The 20,289-nt window shown below is 33.4% G+C and overlaps 1 protein-coding gene across 2 annotated transcripts in view; it reads right to left on the bottom strand.

Annotated features, from left to right (window-relative positions):
- LOC142238086 (putative fatty acyl-CoA reductase CG5065) overlaps positions 1-17,821 on the bottom strand; it is a 41,338-nt gene extending 23,517 nt beyond the window's left edge. The window contains exons 1-2 of one of the 2 annotated variants that reach the window (XM_075309627.1): positions 17,612-17,821; positions 17,233-17,285 (exon numbers count right to left, since the gene is read on the bottom strand). The gene's annotated coding sequence lies outside the window, so the exon portion shown is untranslated. The remainder of the gene's footprint in view (positions 1-17,232; positions 17,286-17,611) is intronic. The other variant, XM_075309626.1, reaches the window with a different exon arrangement.
- Between the last annotated feature and the right edge of the window lie 2,468 nt (positions 17,822-20,289).

The raw sequence follows: 20,289 nt of genomic DNA, 5'->3' as shown, positions 1-20,289 counted from the left end.
TGGTATCATAACAGGACACAACACACTTGGGAAACACATGATAAGAATAGGACTTAAAGACGATTATATCTGTAGATGGTGCCTGGACCCGGAAGTTACGGAGGACTCGTACCACATCCTGTGTCAGTGCCCAGCTTTATGCTTTAGAAGAAACAAGATACTGGGCTCCTTTTTCTTTCAGACCCTCACTGATCTACGGGAGTGCAGCTTAAGGAACATACTTGCATTCATCAGGGCCTCTGGTTGGTTATTCTGAGATTTCTTTCAAAGAGAACGAGCAGGTGGAAGTTTCTGGGACAAAGCGGCCGCATCGGAAGAAGAAAGATTGAAAAATCACATCGAGGGATCACAATGGACCTATACTGGTCTAAGTGGGCATCAATACAAGAACATTGGTGTCACCCTCTACAACCTAACCTAACCTAACCTAATCGTTTTCTAAATTGTAAGTTAGTCCATATGTGGTATATACTAGACAAAAAAGGTATGTATAGGTAAGTGAACAAATAATAATTACGGACTTCTGCACGGTACGTAGAGACCCAGAATTGAAATATGGGGGTCGCTTATATGGGGGCTATATACAATTATGAACTTGATATGGACCAATTTTTATGTGATTGGGGATCGATTTATCTGAGGGCTATATATAACTATAGACCGATATGAACCTAGTTAGGCCATATAATAGCACAATGTACCAAATTTCAACTGACTCGGATTAATTTTGCTCCTCCAAGAGGCTCCAAAACCAAATCTCGGGATCGGTTTATATGGGGGCTATATATGATTATGGACTGATATGGACCACTTTTGACATGGTTGTTAAATATCATATACTACCACCACGTACCAAATTTCAACCAGATCGGATTAATTTTGCTTCTCCAAAAGGCACCGGAGGTCAAATCTGAGGATCGGTTTATATGGAGGCTATATATAATTATGGACCGATGTGAACCAATTTTTGCACGGTCATTAGAGACCATATACTAACACCATGTACCAAATTTCAGCCGGATCGGATGAAATTTGCTTCTCTTAGAGGCTCCGTAAGCCAAATCGGGGGATCGGTTTATATGAGGGCTATATATATTTACTGATCGATGTGGACCAATTTTTGCATAGTTGTTAGAGACCATATACCAACACCATGTACCAAATTTCAGCCGGATCGGATGAAATTTGCTTCTCTTAGAGGCTCCGCAAGCCAAATCTGGGGATCGGTTTATATGGGGGCTATATATAACTATGAACCAATGAGGACCAATTTTTGCATGGCTGTTAAGGATCATATACTAACACCATGTACCAAATTTCAGCCGGATCAGATGAAATTTGCTTCACTTAGAGGCTCCGTAAGCCAAATCGGGGGATCGGTTCATATGGGGGCTATATATAATTAAGGACAGATATGGACCAATTTTTGCACGGTCATTAGAGACCATATACTAACATCATGTACCAAATTTCAGCCGGATCGGATGAAATTTGCTTCTCTTAGAGGGTCTGCTAGCACAATGTACCAAATTTCAACTGACTCGGATGAAATTGGCTCCTCCAAGAGGCTCTAAAACCAAATCTCGGGTTCTGTTTATATGGGGGCTATATATGATTATGGACTGATATGGACCACTTTTGACATGGTTGTTAAATATCATATACTACCACCACGTACCATATTTCAACCAGTCGGATGAATTTTGCTACTCCAAAAGGCACCGGAGGTCAAATCTGGGGATCGGTTTATATGGGGGCTATATATAATTATGGACTGATATGAACCAATTCCTGCATGGTTGTTGGATACCATATACTAACATCACGTACCAAATTTCAACCGAATCGGATGAATTTTGCTCTTCCAAGGGGCTCCAGAGGTCTAATCTGGGGATCGGTTTATATGGGGGCTACATATAATTATGCACCGATGTGGCTCCACAAGCCAAATCTTAGAGGCTCCACAAGCCAAATCTGAAGATCGATTTAGTAGTAGTAATTCTTTATTTTATCCAAAATTGTTTACAAACTATTTGATTGAATTTAAACAGTGCAATATATGTTTAGTGAGATAGAAAATAAGAATTGTATTGATATAAACCGAAGACTATGACCTATGGTCGTCAGTCCCTTTATATGTTTCATTATTTCTTAGAAAAATTTTAAAGATTAAAAATTGAATTCGTACATCAATTCTTTTCTGTAATTTACACAAGTTTTTATAAAGCTTGCAAGTACTTTCCAATTTATCACGAAACCATTCAAAATTTGTATTAGCTCATTCTCATTAAGCGAAACCTGTTGGAAATATTGGTATCGAAATTCATTTAATGCTGGGCATTTGCATAAGAAATGCTGCAAATTTTCATTTTCATTTAAGTTGCACATTGAACAAAGGGGATTTCCATTTTGATGAAAGCGATTTTCATTTAATTTAATCATGCTGCTTCTTGCTTTTAATATCCACATTATTTCGTCTGGAGTTAAATTGTTATTTATATATAAAGAGCCAGCCATTGGATCAAGCTTGCTATAAAATCTGGAAGTCTCAGTGGCTTTTCCGATATGATAATTAAAATGTTTCGATTGTAAATTCTGCAAAAGCAAATCCGTTTTCCCAATCCAATGATTTTTCGAGACTATCTCAAGAGGGCCAACATCATTCTCTGTCATGAGGTCCATTATGTTTTTTGCCCAAAATAACTTTTGGCTCAAAACTTGTTTTGAAGATCGGTTTATATGGGGGCTATATATAATTATGGACCGATGTGGACCAATATTTGCATGGCTGTTAAGGATCATATACTAACACCATGTACCAAATTTCAGCCGGATCGGATGAAATTTGCTTTTCTTTGAGGGTCTGCAAGCCAAATTTGGGGGTCCGTTTATATGGGGGCTATACGTAAAAGTGGACCGATATGGCCCATTTGCAATACCATCCGACCTACATCAATAACAACTACTTGTGCCAAGTTAAGTCGATAGGCAAGAGGCTCCGGATGTCAAATCTGGTGATCGGTTTATATGGGGGCTACATATAATTATGCACCGATGTGGCTCCACAAGCCAAATCTTAGAGGCTCCACAAGCCAAATCTGAAGATCGGTTTATATGGGGGCTATATATAATTATGGACCGATGTGGACCAATTTTTGCATGGCTGTTAAGGATCATATACTAACACCATGTACCAAATTTCAGCCGGATCGGATGAAATTTGCTTTTCTTTGAGGGTCTGCAAGCCAAATTTGGGGGTCCGTTTATATGGGGGCTATACGTAAAAGTGGACCGATATGGCCCATTTGCAATACCATCCGACCTACATCAATAACAACTACTTGTGCCAAGTTAAGTCGATAGCTTGTTTCGTTCGGAAGTTAGCGTGATTTCAACAGACGGACGGACGGATGGACGGACGAATGGACGGACATCCTCAGATCGACTCAGAATTTCACCACGACCCAGAATATATATACTTTATGGGGTCTTAGAGCAATATTTCGATGTGTTACAAATGGAATGACAAAGTTAATATACCCCCATCCTATGGTGGAGGGTATAAAAACAGATTTGGATTCAGCGACCTCATATTTTGTAAAAATTTGCTATAAATTTCAAATCAACACAAAAAAAGTTCAATTTTGTTCCTTTGTGTTATATATCAGTAGTGATCCCCAAATGTCGCCTACCATAAGACCTATTTGCTTTCCCTCACTCAAGTGCATCCATGCATTTCTGTATATTTAGTCAATGATTTTCTTAAGTTTATCATACATACACTTCGTTTACTTTGGAATTTGTTACCACAATGGTCTTGAAGCCTAGAAATTAGAAGTGGCAATACCAATAATCATGGCTAATAGCCCTGTACAAATAAAGTTAGCTGGTTACATTCATCAGCATGGGGTTTATTGTGGCCGCTATTAAATAAAACTTGTCTGAACTTTTATTGTTGTTGTGGATTATGTTAGTTAATTGCAGGAGTTATGATGTAACTGCAGCAGCGTTGCCAGAATTGTTTCACAAAAAACCGCTAGATTTGTCCAAAAAACTAGCCAAAAAAAGCTAAAAAGTTTTAAAAAATTGCTAGAAAAAAAGCTAAATTTGTTTGTATCAAAAGTCACATTTTTGATTGAAATTTAACAAACTTAAAGGCTTTATTTCACTTATAATGCATATCATTTTAATTGTATTCATTTTAATTCAATTTCTGTGAGACTGTAAGAAAATCTAAGTCATATTAGCTCTATTTGCGTATATATTTCGTTTTAACTGAATTAATGATAAATTCGTGAACGTATACACTTCTCCTAATATTACCCAAGAGAATAAAACCCATTCTAACTGTCTTGCAAGTTTATATTGAATAACTTTTATTCGTAAATGTAAATCCATTCCATTAATATATAGCAGATTTGTTTTGATCCTATCACTACGAATTTTTTATTGAGTTGTTTTGATGTTAAAAAAAAATAATACCACATTCAAAACTTTATTTCCTTAATTATTTATATGTTCGGTTCCAATGATTTTGTACACTAATGATTTTGGTATTGATTCCAAGTCAAATTTGAATTTATTCGTTTTTTCACCTTTTTCTTCATGATCTATCACAGTGCTTTAAAAACGTGCTAACGACAACTTAAAATTTCCAAATTCAGACTCGACTATAAGTAGAAATTATTCTATGTATACGTTTTTAAAACAAAATGTTGAAAAACCGCTTCTATTTTTGAACGCTATTTTGGTTTGTGGTCAAGATACAAAAACTCTACAAATTTAAAGACTATTTCATTAATTTTAAGAATTTTTAGAATTGACCCTAGCCTTCTTTCATGAAAAGATACCCATTTTTAAGTTGAATCTCTTAACTATAAGGACAAAACGACTTTATCGGCTTTTGGACAAGGAAAACAGTTTATATAAGAGAAATTCACAAATGCTATTATAACCAAAATTCGCGTTTGTATTTTAAGGACATGAAATCTTTGGCCTCACCACAATATTTTTTTAGTGTACAAAGCAATTCACATCTACTATTTTAATCTAGTAATATCATAATAACTTTAGAATATTATAATAACATAAAAAGGATAAACGAGTCAAATGCTAATATTCCTAATAATTTACTGACAGTTTATGTAAGGAATTTGGATGGCAATAGTAGATTTAAAGTTTACGATAACTTTTATGAATACGAGGAAAAAACTTTACAACAAGGTGTATTTGGTTCAAAATGCCCGCATAATGGCTGGAATAATTATTAATGTTTCAATTGAGCTTTGAAATATGTGGAAAAGCTTATTCTGGCAGCAAGGCTTAGATAAAAACGAAGTTTTATCCATATTTCAATAGGAACATGTCGAAAATAAAAAAAGCCAAAAATAGCTAAAAGGGTCATGAAAAAAAGCCAGAAAAAAAGCTAAAAGCTAAATGCATTTTTTTCCCGCTAAACGTCTTCAAAAAAAGCCAAATCTAGCGGGAAAAAAGCTAAATTGGCAACGCTGAACTGCAGACAGGTCTTGTCGGCTGTTAAGTCTATACCATCTATTATTTGTCGGGATATGATGATGATGATGATGGTGTTGGCCAAGATCACCATCATCATCGTTATCACCATAGGCATGGGGATCTATGTTAGATAGCAAAAAATTACTCTGGCAATAATAAAAAAAAATTATGAAGTTGGCATTTCATCATTTTAGCCATTTGTCCAGTCAGAAAACAGGTTAATGTGTTAAGTGTGCACATGCACTTGTAACTAAGTCATTAGTAAAATGGCCACTTAGTAGTACCACAGAGGTTAGAGATTAATAGGATAGAGAAAACTTTAAGAAATTCTTAATCAAGACGTTATGTGTGCGCATGTGTGGAGCAATTTAAATTTAAACAAAATATGGGTTATCAAGTTAAGTGGCTGGTGAACTTACACGTTCCTTTATGACTGCCCTTTCGCCCTTTCGACAATATTTATACTGGGCCCTAGATGCAATGTATTATATTAGCAACTTGTTTCAATGCCATGAGCTTGTAATAAACTCTTACTTATACTAAATAGTGATTGAAATGCGTAAGATTTATTTGTAAATACACTGAAAGAAGAGTTTTCCTTTCAACGAAACGAAATTTTAGACAAACAAAGATTTCCTTTGAAGCCAACAAATTTTTTTTTTAAAACAAGTAAGGAAAGTCTAAAGTCGGGCGGGGCCGACTATATTATACCCTGCACCACTTTGTAGATCTAAATTTTCGATACCATATCACATCCGTCAAATGTGTTGGGGGCTATATATAGAGGTGTGTGCCAAATACATACATTTAAATATCACTCGATCTGGACAGAATTTGATAGACTTCTACAAAATCTATAGACTCAAAATTTAAGTCGGCTAATGCACTAGGGTGGAACAGAATGTTAGTAAAAAACAAGTAAGGAAAGTCTAAAGTCGGGCGGGGCCGACTATATTATACCCTGCACCACTTTGTAGATCTAAATTTTCGATACCATATCACATCCGTCAAATGTATTGGGGGCTAGGTTAGGTTAGGTTAGGTTAAAGTGGCAGCCCGATTAAGATTCAGGCTCACTTAGACTATTCAGTCCATTGTGATACCACATTAACTAAAAGTACATATTACATATGGGCACTTCTAAAATTTCAACTAAATCGGAGCAACAAAGTGGCCTCTGTGGTCATATAAGTGCATATCGGGCGAAAGATATATATGGGAGCTATATCTAAATCTGAATCGATTTCAACCAAATTTGGCACGCATAGCTACAATGCAAAATCTACTCCCTGCGCAAAATTTCAACCAAATTGGGCCAAAACTCTGGCTTTTAGGACCATATTAGTCCATATCGGGCGAAAGATATATATGGGAGCAATATCTAAATCGGAACCGATTTCAATCAAATTTTGCACACTTGACTATACTACTAGTTGTACTCCTAGTGCAAAATTTCAACCAAATTCGGCCAAAAATCTGGCTTCTGGGCCATATAAGTCCATATCGGGCGAAAGATATATATGGGAGCTATATCTAAATCTGAACCGATTTCAATCAAATTTTGCATACTTGACTATACGACTAAGTGTTATGTTTGTTTATGTTTGTACAAAATTTCAAGCAAATCGGTATAAAACTCTGGCTGTCCATATTAGTGCATATCGGGCGAAAGATATATATGGGAGCTATATCTAAATCTGAACCGATTTCTTCCAAAATCAATGGGGTTCTATTCTGACCCAAATAAGGAACATGTGCCAAATTTAAGGGCGATTGGACTTAAATTGCGACCTAGACTTTGATCACAAAAATGTGTTCACAGACATACGGACAGACGGACGGACGGACAGACGGACATGGTTATATCGACTCAGGGACCCACCCTGAGCATTATTGCCAAAGACACCATGTGTCTATCTCGTCTCCTTCTGGGTGTTACAAACATATGCACTAACTTATAATACCCTGTTCCACAGTGTGGCGCAGGGTATAAATATGGGAAATATTTAAATCTGAAGCAATTTTAAAAAAACTTCGCAAAAGTTTATTTATCGCTCGATATATATGTATTAGAAGTTTAGGAAAATTAGAGCCATTTGTACAACTTTTCGACTAAGCAGTGGCGATTTTACAAGGAAAATTTTGGTATTTTGACCATTTTTGTCGAAATCAGAAAAACATATATATGGGAGCTATATCTAAATCTGAACCGATTTCAACCAAATTTGGCACGAATAGCTACAATGCTAATTCTACTCCCTGTGCAAAATTTCAATTAAATCGGAGTAAAAGATAGGCCACTGTGGTCATATGAGTGTAAATCGGGCGAACGATATATATGGGAGCTATATCTAAATCTGAACCGATTTCAACCAAATTGGGCACGCATAGCTACAATGCTAATTCTACTCCCTGTGCAAAATTTCAATTAAATCGGAGTAAAAGATTGGTCACTGTGGTCATATGAGTGTAAATCGGGCGAACGATATAAAGCTATATCTAAATCTGAACCGATTTCAAAAAAATTTGGCACACTTGACTAAACTACTAATTGTACTCCTAGTGCAAAATTTCAACCGAATTGGGGTAAAACTCCGGCTTCTGGGACAGTATTAGTCCATATCGGGCGAAAGATATATATGGGAGCTATATCTAAATCTGAACCGATTTCAATAAAATTTGGCACACTTGACTACACTACTAATTGTACTCCTATTGCAAAATTTCAACCAAATTGGGTTAAAACTCTGGCTTCTGGGAACGTATTAGTCAATATCGGGCGAAAGATATATATGGGAGCTATATCTAAATCTGAACCGATTTCAATAAAATTTGGCACACTTGACTATAGTACTAATTGTTCTTCTTGTGTAAAATTGTAAGCAAATTAGGGTAAAACTCTGGCTTCTGGGCCATAAAAGTCCATATAGGCGAAAGATATATATGGGAGCTATATCTAAATCTGAACCGATTTCTTCCAAATTCATTAGGGTTCTATTCTGAGCCAAAATACATACTTGTGCCAAATTTGTAGTCGATTGGACTAAAACTGCGACCTAGACTTTGATTACAAAATGTTTTCAGGGACAGACGGACATGGCTATATCGACTCATGAGCCCACCCTGAGCATTTTTGCCAAAGACACCATGTGTCTATCTCGTCTCCTTCTGGGTGTTGCAAACATATGGACTAACTTATAATACCATGTTCCACAGTGTGGCGCAGGGCATAAAAATATATATTCTTGATCATGGAGACGATATAACTATGTCCGTCTGTCTGTCTGTTGTAATCACGCTACAGTCTTTAAGAATGTAACTATCCAGCAAATAAAATTGGAAGTTGTTCCACAAACATTTCTTTTAAAGCCCATCTCAGAATCGAGTTTTTTCCACTTCCGATGCAGTCCTTTTGGACAACTGCACAAACATTTCTTCAAAAGCCCATCTTGGGATCCCCCAATGATTTTTTTCTACTTCCGATGCAGTCCTTGTGGACAAGTATTAGAAAGAACGCAATCAGGCTATTTTAAGTGCAAATTTTGTACAATTAAATTATAAAATTATAAATTAAATAATAAAAAATAAATTTCATCCCCGCTGGGATTTGAACATGTGCCGTTTGACTTTTTCGCTTCCATAGAAGTTCTTTTGAGAAGGTTTTGCAAATTACTAGAATTTTTATTTTTTTGTTGATTTTTAATGGAAAAAATATATTTATATGAAAATATATGCCGAAAATAAAAAGTAAAAACAATGCATGACATAAAAAAATATTTTTTTAGAAAAATCGTTGATAAAAAAATTGCCGCTTGTGAGATTTTAACTTGCGTTTCTTATTTTTTCGTTCATACTAATAAATAACATCTCGAGAAGCAATTAGAATGTTATTCCTTGGTGTCGTATTACGATCATATCACAAACATTTGAATTGACCTTTCGACGCTTTATGTTCAATAGCGTTTGTGGCTGAGGGTGCTAAGGCGTTCTGTTATGGTGCCAGCAAACCCAGGTTCAACACCTGGTCGGAGCGAAAAAGATTTTCAAAATGTAAAAATTAGATAATAGGAAAATAATTGTGTAATAAAACATATGGATGAAAAAAAGTGAAATTGGTTGAAGAAAAAATTGTTTTTTTTTTCGCTTTTTAAATTTCTTCATTCAAATTAACTTCCAGGGCACAACTTCTAAAGCAATGCAAAGAATCCAAAAAGGGAGTACTTCCGTCTTATGACAAGCCCCTGTAAAAGTCATTGGAGATGATCCAAGTTTGCACTACTTCCAGATCACAGATTGGGGATCCAAACTACTTTTTTGGAAGCTCTTTTTTGCTGGGTATCGTGCTGAAATTTTGCATAAAATCTGTCTGCAGGCAGGTCTAGTTCGAAGATGAAATATATTGGTCCAAATTTTGATTTATCCCCCATACAAACCGCCCGATTTTAGGTCATGGACCTCTAGACAACGCAAACATTGCGATCCGATGCAATGTTTGCGTTGCAAACCCAAAATAACTCCGATTCTCTAGAGTTATTTTGGGTGCATAAAGAAGTGTGACAAATATTTTGTAATTTGGTCCCCATATAGCTCGGTCTCCCGTTTTGAATTCTTGGACTTCAAAATTGAGAGGTATTTTAGATCCGTAAATAGGTGTAGCGAATATGATGTTGATCGGTTGATGTTTTGGTTATAGCCCCCATGTGATAAGTCTCCCGATTTCCAGAATTGACTAACCGAACTTTAACAAACAAGTCGAATTTGAGGTGAAAGGGTTAAAGCTAAAAAATAACCAAAAAGTCGATAGCCGCGGCATCAAAATTGGACTTTTCGTCTTTTCAACAAAAGACGAATAGTCGAAAATACACTTTTCCAAATTTAAAAAATTGAAAAGTTGACTTTTACAATTTTTGAAAAAGCCTAAATTTTTTTGTCGATCACTTCAACAATACTCATGATATTGACGTAAAACGTAACGAGTGACGAAATTTAACACACGTCAAAATAAAAGTTTGGATCAATTTTTAAAAATCACACTCCCCATAATTATAAATACAAATTTACTTTGTAGACCTCTATGTATGGAGCCTATTAAACGATAGTGATTTGAATAGCCAATCACGATATTAATAAAAAGTAAAATAATCTTGAAATCTGACATTTATTTCAAAACGGATATAAAATCTCTAAATAGTACAAAGTAAAATGAAATCTCTTCCCAGTATACACCACTAACTATTTCCGATGTAGCTTAGAGATTTGTAGGAAACTTCACACATTCACCGTAAAAAAATCATACCATAATATTAACCAATTTTCCCTTTTTTTGTTTATCGTGATTTTGCTATTAAAATGTTTTTTTTTTTTCATTAGTTTCATAGCATTTACCATTTAACACTATGCAAAGTTCGTTCGTTGTTTGTAACTGTTCGTTATATTTCAATTAAATAATTTAAAATTGTAATAAAAACCTGAACAATGTTAAGGGGTTCAAAGAAATTTATATGGTGGGCACATACATAAAAAACAATGTTTGGAAAATGGATGTAGAAAACTTTTTTTTCCAAGTTTAAAAACATTCGTGTTTCTGGGAGAATTTTAAAATTTTAATTCCACAAAAATATTTTGTAAAAACAAAAAAGAAAAATCTGATGAAAATAGAAGTCAAATTTGGAGATCAGACTATTTTGGGGGCTTTATCAGAATATGAAGCGATATAAACCAAATTTAATGAGTTATGTTAGGGTGGGTTCTATATTCGGGATTTCCACCAAAACTCTAAAAGTAAAACAAGTATATACGGCCGTAAGTTCGGCCAGGCCGAATCTTATGTACCCTCCACCATGGATTGCGTAGAAACTTCTACGAAAGACTGTCATCCACAATCGAATTACTTGGGTTGTGGTATCTTAAAACTTCTTAACATCGTTTTCTAAATTGTGAGTTAGTCCATACCAGGGATGGAAAATACAATTTTTAAGAAAGTACAAAAAATTTACTTTTTTGAGCGAAAAAGTACTTTTCACTACATTTTAACAAAAATTCCATTGGAAGATTATTGTGAAGAGCTCCCTTAAATTGAATTTTAAAGAAAATAAAATTTTGTTTGTCAACTCCTAAATTTTAATTTTTCTCTTTTTTAGCCTTATATTTGCTTACAAAGTATTGTTGTAATCGCGGTTGCCACAGCTATACTTTATGGTACTACATAAATTTTCTGTAGATAAATAAAAATACATTTTTGACACAATTTTCTATAGGAATAAAATTTTGACAAAATTTTCTCTAGAAATAAAATGTTGACGAAATTTTCTAAAGAAATACAATTTTGACAACATTTTGTGTAGAAATACAATTTTAACAAAATTTTCTATAGAAATACAATTTGACAAAAATTTTCTATGGAAATACAATTTGGATAAAATTTTCAATAGAAATAAAATTTGCACAAAATTTTCTATAGAAATAAAATTTTGACAAAATTTTCTATAGAAATACAATTTTGACAAAATTTTCTATAGAAATACAATTTTGACAAAATTTTCTATAGAAATAAAATTTTGACAAATTTTATTTATTTTTGCAAAATAAAAACGTTTGTTAAATTTTTCTCCAAATGTTGGTAGATTACTTTTGTCTCAAGTTTCGACCGCAACTGTAATGTTTTGCATTATTTAAGAACGCGATCGATAACTTCTTATCTAGATAGTGTTCGTGTGGAAGCGTAATGTAGAATCACGTGCTTTTTCGACTAAAACATTGTTGAAATTCAAGCAAATCGTATTTGTGACTATGGCTTTTACAATATCGAGATTTTCTTCCCGCATGAACTTGTCTGTCTTGCCAAATTTGTAAAAGACTATTGCAAATAAGTTTGTTAAAGACTGTGGCAAAATATTAAAATAATTTGTCAAAACTATTGTACCATATATCTGATATCGGCTCAAAAATGTCTACCCAAAAAGTACTAAATCATTCGCGGGGGTACAACGGTACTGACCAGGGTGAAAAAGTATTGAAAAAAGTACTGTAGTACTGCATTTTCCACCCCTGGTCCATACGTGGTAGAGACCCAGAATTGAAATATGGGAGTCGCTTATATAGGGGCTATATACAATTATGAACTTGATATGGACCAATTTTTGTGATTGGGGATCGATTTATCTGAGGGCTGTATATAACTATAGACCGATATGGACCTAGTTAGGCATGGTTGTTAACGGCCATTTACTAGCACAATGTACCAAATTTCAACTGACTCGAATGAAATTTGCTCCTCTAAGATTTGCTCCAAAACCAAATCTCGGGATCGGTTTATATGGGGGGCTATATATGATTAATATGGACTGATATGGACCACCGGAGGTCAAATCTGGGGATCGGTTTATATGGGGCTATATATAATTATGGACTGATATGAACCGATTCCTGCATGGTTGTTGGATAACATATACTAACATCACGTACTAAATTTCAACCGAATCGGATGAATTTTGCTCTTCCAAGGGGCTCCGGAGGTCAAATCTGGGGATCGGTTTATATGGGGGCTATATATAATTATGGATCGATTTCGACCAATTTTTGCATGGATGTTTGAGGCCATATATTAACACCACGTGCCAAATTTCAACTGAATCAGATAAGTTTTGGGCTTCCAAGAGGCTCCGTAGGTCAAATCTGGTGATCGGTTTATAAGGGGGCTATATATAATTATGCACCGATGTGGACCAATTTTTGCATAGTTGTTAGAGACCATATACTAACACCATGTACCAAATTTCAGCCGGATCGGATGAAATTTGCTTCTCTTAGAGGGTCCGCAAGCCAAATCGGGGGATCGGTTTATATGGGGGCTATATATAATTATGGACCGATATGGACCATTTTTTGCATGGGTGTTTGAGGCCATATATTAACACCACGTACCAAATTTCAACTGAATCAGATGAGTTTTGGTCTTCCAAGAGGCTCCGGAGGTCAAATCTGGTGATCGGTTTATATGGGGCTATATATAATTATTGACCGATATGGACCATTTTTTGCATGGTCATTAAAGACCATATACTACCACCATGTAACAAATTTCAGTCGGATCGGATGAAATTTGCTTCTCTTAGAGGCTCCGCAAGCCAAATCGGGGGATCGTTTATATGGGGGCTATATATAATTATGGACCGATGTGGACCAATTTTTGCATGGTTGTTAGAGATCATACGCTGGCACCATGTACCAAATTTCAGCCGGATCGGATGAAATTTGCTCTCTTAGAGTCCCCGCAAGCCAAATTTTGGGTCCGTTTATGTGGGGGCTATACGTAAAAGTGGACCGATATGGCCCATTTGCAATACCATCCGACCTACTTGTGCCAAGTTTCAAGTCGAGAGCTTGTTTCGGTCGGAAGTTAGCGTGATTTCAACAGACGTACGGACGGACGGACATGCTCAGATCGACTCAGAATTTCACCACGACCCAGAATATATATACTTTAAGGGGTCTTAGAATGACAAAGTTATTATACCTTCATCCTATGGTGGAGGGTATAAAAATATATATGACAACGAGTCCATTTTGATCAAATCTTGTCAAAACTTGGATTGAAATGCAAAAGCATTGATTGTGTACAATTCCATCATTTAAAATTAATTCATCCGGAAAAGCAACTGTGGTAAAAAACTGCTTTTCTAAAGCCCATCTTGGAGCTTCAGCAGATTGCAGACATTGCAGACTCTGTGCTATATTTCAGCTTAATATCGAAGGATGTAATATGGTTGCAGTACACTCAAAAAAAAAAAAAAAAAAGACTGAAACCACCAGAAAGGCAAATGCCAATTAATTTTAGAAACATTTAACTAACTCCATTGTACCTCTACTCTATGTTTGTGGGACCGAAAAAGTCGTTGAAGCATTGCATAGAATACCAAGACGGTGAAAATTATGTTATGACAAAACTCCATGATTGGAGGTTTACTTTCTTCTTAGAAGGGATTGTAATTTGAATGTAAAAATCAATTTTTTACTTCTTCAAAAACAAAAGAAAAGTCGATTTTTCGAAAAATTCGAAAAAAATTGACTTTGCGAGTTTTTTGAATTTTAAAAAATTCATTGAAAAATCGATTTTTTGACTACTTATTATTTTTCAACTGGATAATTTTTGGATAATTTTAAACATTCGTATTCAACGTATGTCTGCCAGTTTTCAGATAAATGATATCGTCTATGTTACATATACTCTCAGAGTTGCCATTGGAATATTTGCATCATATTCCCCTTGTTTTGTCTAATTTGATATACAAAAAAGTCGACTATAACAAAAAGCCGATTAGTGGAAACGTTGATTTTCGATTTTTGAAATATATTCCGATCGACTCATAATCACCTCCTCAGTCGATCTAGCGCTTGGTGTCCGTCCGTCTGTCCATGTATTTGTTGTTCGCAAGATTCCGGTCGCAATTATCAACGAATTTTGATGCAATTTGGTACAGGGTGTTTTTTGGCACAAGGACGAAACCGAAAAATTTTGTCAAAATTTAATTTCTATAGAAAATTTTGTAAAATTTTTATTTTTATAGAAAATTGTGTCAAAATTTTATTTCTATAGAAAATTGTGTCAAAATTTTATTTCTATAGAAATTTTTTTCATAATTTTATTTTTATAGAAATTTTTTTCATAATTTTATTTTTATAGAAATTTTTTTCATAATTTTATTTTTATAGAAAATTTTGTCAAAATATTATTTCTGTAAAAAAATTTGTCAAAATTTTATTTCTATAGAAAATTTTGTCAAAATGTTATTTCCGTAGAAAATTTTGTCAAAATGTTATTTCCGTAGAAAATTTTGTCAAAATTTTATTTCTATAGAAAATTTTTTGAAAATTTTATTTCTATAGAAAATTTTGTCAAAATTTTATTTCTATAGAAAATTTTGTCAGCATTTTATTTCTATAGAAAATTTTGTCAGCATTTTATTTCTATAGAAAATTTTGTCAAATTTTTATTTCTATAAAAAATTTTTTCATAATTTTATTTTTATAGAATTTTTTTTTTCATAATTTTATTTTTATAGAAAATTTTGTCAAAATTGTATTTCTATAGAAAATTTTCTCAAAATTTTATTTCTATAGAAAATTTTGTCAAAGTTTCTATGGAAAATTGTGTCAAAATTTCATTTCTATAGAAAATGTTTGTCAAAATTTTATTTCTATAGAATATTTTCTCAAAATTTTATTTCTATAGAATATTTTCTCAAAATTTTATTTCTATAGAAATTTTTTGTTAAAATTTTATTTCTATAGAAAATTTTGTCAAAATTTTATTTCTATAGAAAATTTTGTCAAAATTTTATTTCTATAGAAAATTTTGTCAAAATTTTATCTCTATAGAAAATTTTGTCAAAATTTTATCTCTATAGAAAATTTTGTCAAAATGTTATTTCCGTAGAAAATTTTGTCAAAATGTTATTTCCGTAGAAAATTTGTCAAAAATTTATTTCTATAGAAAATTTTGATATAATTTAATTTCTATAGAAAATATTGTCAAAATTTTATTTCTATAGAAAATTTTGTCAGCATTTTATTTGTATAAAAAATTTTGTCAGCATTTTATTTCTATAAAAAATTTTTTCATAATTTTATTTTTATAGAAAATTTTGTCAGCATTTTACTTCTATAGAAAATTTTGTCAAAATTTTATTTTTGTAGAAAATGTTGTCAAGATTTTATTTTTATAGAAAATTTTGTCTAAATTTAATTTCTATAGAAAATATTGTCAAATTTTTATTTCTATAAAATTTTTTTTCATAATTTTATTTTTATAGAAAATTTTGTCAAAATTTTATTTCTATAGAAAATTTTCTCAACATTTTATTCCTATAGAAAATTTTGTCAGCAGTTAATTTCTATAGAAAATTTTGTCAAAATTTTATTTCTATAGAAAATTTTGTCAAAATTTTATTTCTATAGAAAATTTTGTCAAAATTTCATTTCTATAGAAAATTTTGTCAAAATTTTATTTCAATAAAAAATTTTGTCAAAATTTTATTTCTATAGAAAATTTTGTCAAAATTTTATTTTTGTAGAAAATGTTGTCAAGATTTTATTTTTATAGAAAATCTTGTCAAAATTTAATTTCTATAGAAAATATTGTCAAATTTTTATTTCTATAAAATTTTTTTTCATAATTTTATTTTTATAGAAAATTTTGTCAAAATTTTATTCCTATAGAAAATTTTCTCAACATTTTATTCCTATAGAAAATTTTGTCAGCAGTTTATTTCTATAGAAAATTTTGTCAAAATTTTATTTCTATAGAAAATTTTGTCAAAATTTTATTTCTATAGAAAATTTTGTGAAAATTTTATCTCTATAGAAAATTTTTTGAACATTTTTTTCCATTGAAAATTTGTCAAAATTTTATTTCAATAGAAAATTTTGTCAAAATTTAATTTCTATAGAAAATTTGTGAAGTACCTTTTAGTTGGAGAGGCACATTTTGCAAAATCTACGAAAAAAAAAATTAAGAATTTTACTAAGAGGCGATAATACCCCACAGAAAACCCTTTGTAGTGTTGTGGGCGACATTGGGATTGAACCCACGACCCTTTGCATGAAATGCAAGCAATGGTTAGCATAATTGCACCACGATGGTACTATGGTTGGTCGGTATATAACTTAATATTAATTTTACAATACGTTTTAATTCTCTTAATATTATGGACAATTTACCTCCCTATAAATATAGTTTATTTAAAACAACTCGGCTTCCAAAGAAGAGTTCTCTAGATTTGAATAAAAAAAATTTAAAAAAAAAAAAATATCAGTTTTAATTAAAATATTGGTATATCAAAATGTATATCTTTGGTCTTAGGCCAATAACAATTCTTCCAGTGTATTAAACCTTGACTTGAAGTCGACTGGCTTCCGCGTCTTTCACGTGGAATCAATATAAAATTGAGATACTCTACAAAATGACCTCGGTTCATACAACACAATACGATTGCATATAAGATGTTTGGCTCGCAAAAAAACAAAAAAAATCAATGTTTCAAATTGGGCAACACAAAACCTTTGGACGAAAGGGTATTTTAAAATTTAATTGACATACTTTTTCGTAAATTTATACACAAGTCTGTTATTGTTGTTGCTATCCTTTGGCAAAATTGTATTGAAATTTAACTTTTTGTTAACAATATATTGTAACGAGTTTTTATCCACTTTTTGTGCTTCACATTTGCACTTTTATTTCTTTAGATTAAAATTCGTTATTCTCAACCGCACTTGTAGACTGTTTGAGACGTACTGATTTGATAAGAGTACTTAATTTTGGTTACATCTAAGCTCCTCTGTATTGCATTAAATTGATATACTTAAGCAGAAAACTCAAATGCTTCCTAAAATTGCTAACAGCAACACCGATTGAACTCTGGCCACTGCGTCACAGCGAAATATACTCTCAGCAACAATTGCCGTTGCAGTGGCTCTGCTCTTGACGTTAGCTGCATACTTAAATCGGCAAGAGTAACCAAATATTAAGTGCTAGATAAATACTAAGTGAAAAGTCTAGAGCTAGCTAGATCCACGATTTGTATGTGTGTGCATATGTGTGTGTTTGTTTCTTTATTTTCAGCAGAGACAAGTTTGAATGCTAAATTTGGATTTCGTGAGTGTTGTAATACAGTCGAGTTTAAAAGTGTGCTAACATAACACAGTAGACTATAGGTTAGGTTAGGTGGCAGCCCGATGAATAAGGATCACTTAGACTATTCAGTCCATTGTGATACCATATTGGTGAACTTCTCTCTTATCACTGAGTGCTGCCCGATTCCATGTTAAGCTCAATGACAAGGGACCTCCTTTTTATAGCCGAGTCCGAACGGCGTTCCAAATTGCACTGAAACCACTTAACAGGTTGGCTGATAAGTCGCCGGTCTAACAAAGAAAAACACATTTTTTTTTCAAAATTCATTTTTATTATTCAACATAGTTCCCTTCAAGAGCGATACAACGATTATAACGACCTTCCAATTTTTTGATACCATTTTGGTAGTACTCCTTCGGTTTTGCATCAAAATAGGTCTCAGTTTCGGCGATCACCTCTTCATTGCAGCCAAATATTTTCCCTGCGAGCATCCTTTTGAGGTCTGAGAACAAGAAAAAGTCGCTGGGGGCCAGATCTGGAGAATACTGTGGGTGGGGAAGCAGTTCGAAGCCCAATTCGTAAATTTTTGCTATCGTTCTCAATGATTTGTGGCACGGTACGTTGTCTTGGTGGAACAACACTTTTTTCTTCTTCATATGGGGCCGTTTTGCCGCGATTTCGACCTTCAAACGCTCCAATAACGCCATATAATAGTCACTGTTGATGGTTTTTTCCTTCTCAAGATAATCGATAAAAATTATTCCATGCGCATCCCAAAAAACAGAGGCCACCGGTCGCTGTCCACTAAGCCGACTGTCGATTGGACTCAGGAGTGTAGTGATGGAGCCATGTTTAATCCATTGTCACATATCGACGGAAAAACTCGGGTGTATTAAGAGTTAACAGCTGCAAACACCGCTCAGAATCATCAACACGTTGTTGTTTTTGGTCAAATGTGAGCTCGCGCGGCACCCATTTTGCACAGAGCTTCCGCATGTCCAAATATTGATGAATGATATGACCAACACGTTCCTTTGATATCTTTAAGGCCTCAGCTATCTCGATCAACCTCATTTTACGGTCATTCAAAATCATTTTGTGGATTTTTTTGATGTTTTCGTCGGTGACCACCTCTTTCGGGCGTCCACTGCGTTCACCGTCCTCCGTGCTCATTTCACCACGTTTGAATTTTGCATACCAATCAATTATTGTTGATTTCCCTGGTGCAGAGTCCGGAAACTCATTATCAAGCCAAGTTTTTGCTTCCACCGTATTTTTCCCTTGAGAAAACAGTATTTTATCAAAACACGAAATTCCTTTTTTTCCATTTTTTTCACAATAAGAAACGTTGCTTCACAAGAGACGCTCTATCTCACAAACTAATTGACTTACAGACGTCACATTTTGCACGAATAATTTGAAGGTTGGTACTATATAAAAATAATATGCATTTAATACTAGCGACGCCATCTATGTGTCAGACCGGGGACTTATCAGCCAACCTGTTAGAGAAGCTTTGAAACCCTCAGAAACCCCACGACCTTGTGTATTCAAGGCGGGCATGCAAACCATTGCACCACGGTGGCACAGTGACAGTAGACTATAAAGGAAAGCGTTCTATTGCTGTGGAAGTTTGAGAAAATAAGGCTATGAATGTCCGGATTGGATCACATTGACTACATACACTAAAAAAAACACACACACACAAAAGAATTTCGACTACATACCCAAACGAATTTCGCCTTTGTTATAAAAAATATTTCTTTACGTAATACGGGATTCCCATTTGTTATAAGGTGTTGTCTTTGAGACATAATTATTACAGGTTTATAATAAACAAGGAGACAACGGTGGAGACGGACTCTACTTTATTTCTATAGAAAATTTTGTCAAAATTTTATTTCTATAGAAAATTTTATCAAAATTTTATTACTATAGAAAATTTTATCAAGATTTTATTACTATAGAACATATTGCAAAATCTTTATTTCAATAGAAAATTTTGTAAAAATTGTATTTTTATAGAAAATTTTGTCAAAATTGTATTTCTATAGAAAATTTTGTCAAAATTGTATTTCTATAGAAAAATTTGTCAAAATTTTATTTCTATAGAAATTTTGTCAAAATGTTTACTTCAATAGAAA

The sequence above is a fragment of the Haematobia irritans genome, chromosome 5 (assembly GCF_050003625.1).
Source record: "Haematobia irritans isolate KBUSLIRL chromosome 5, ASM5000362v1, whole genome shotgun sequence".
NCBI classification, from domain to species: domain Eukaryota; kingdom Metazoa; phylum Arthropoda; class Insecta; order Diptera; family Muscidae; genus Haematobia; species Haematobia irritans.
Note: the sequence above shows the minus strand (reverse complement) of the source record. Positions and strands in the feature narration are given on the sequence as shown.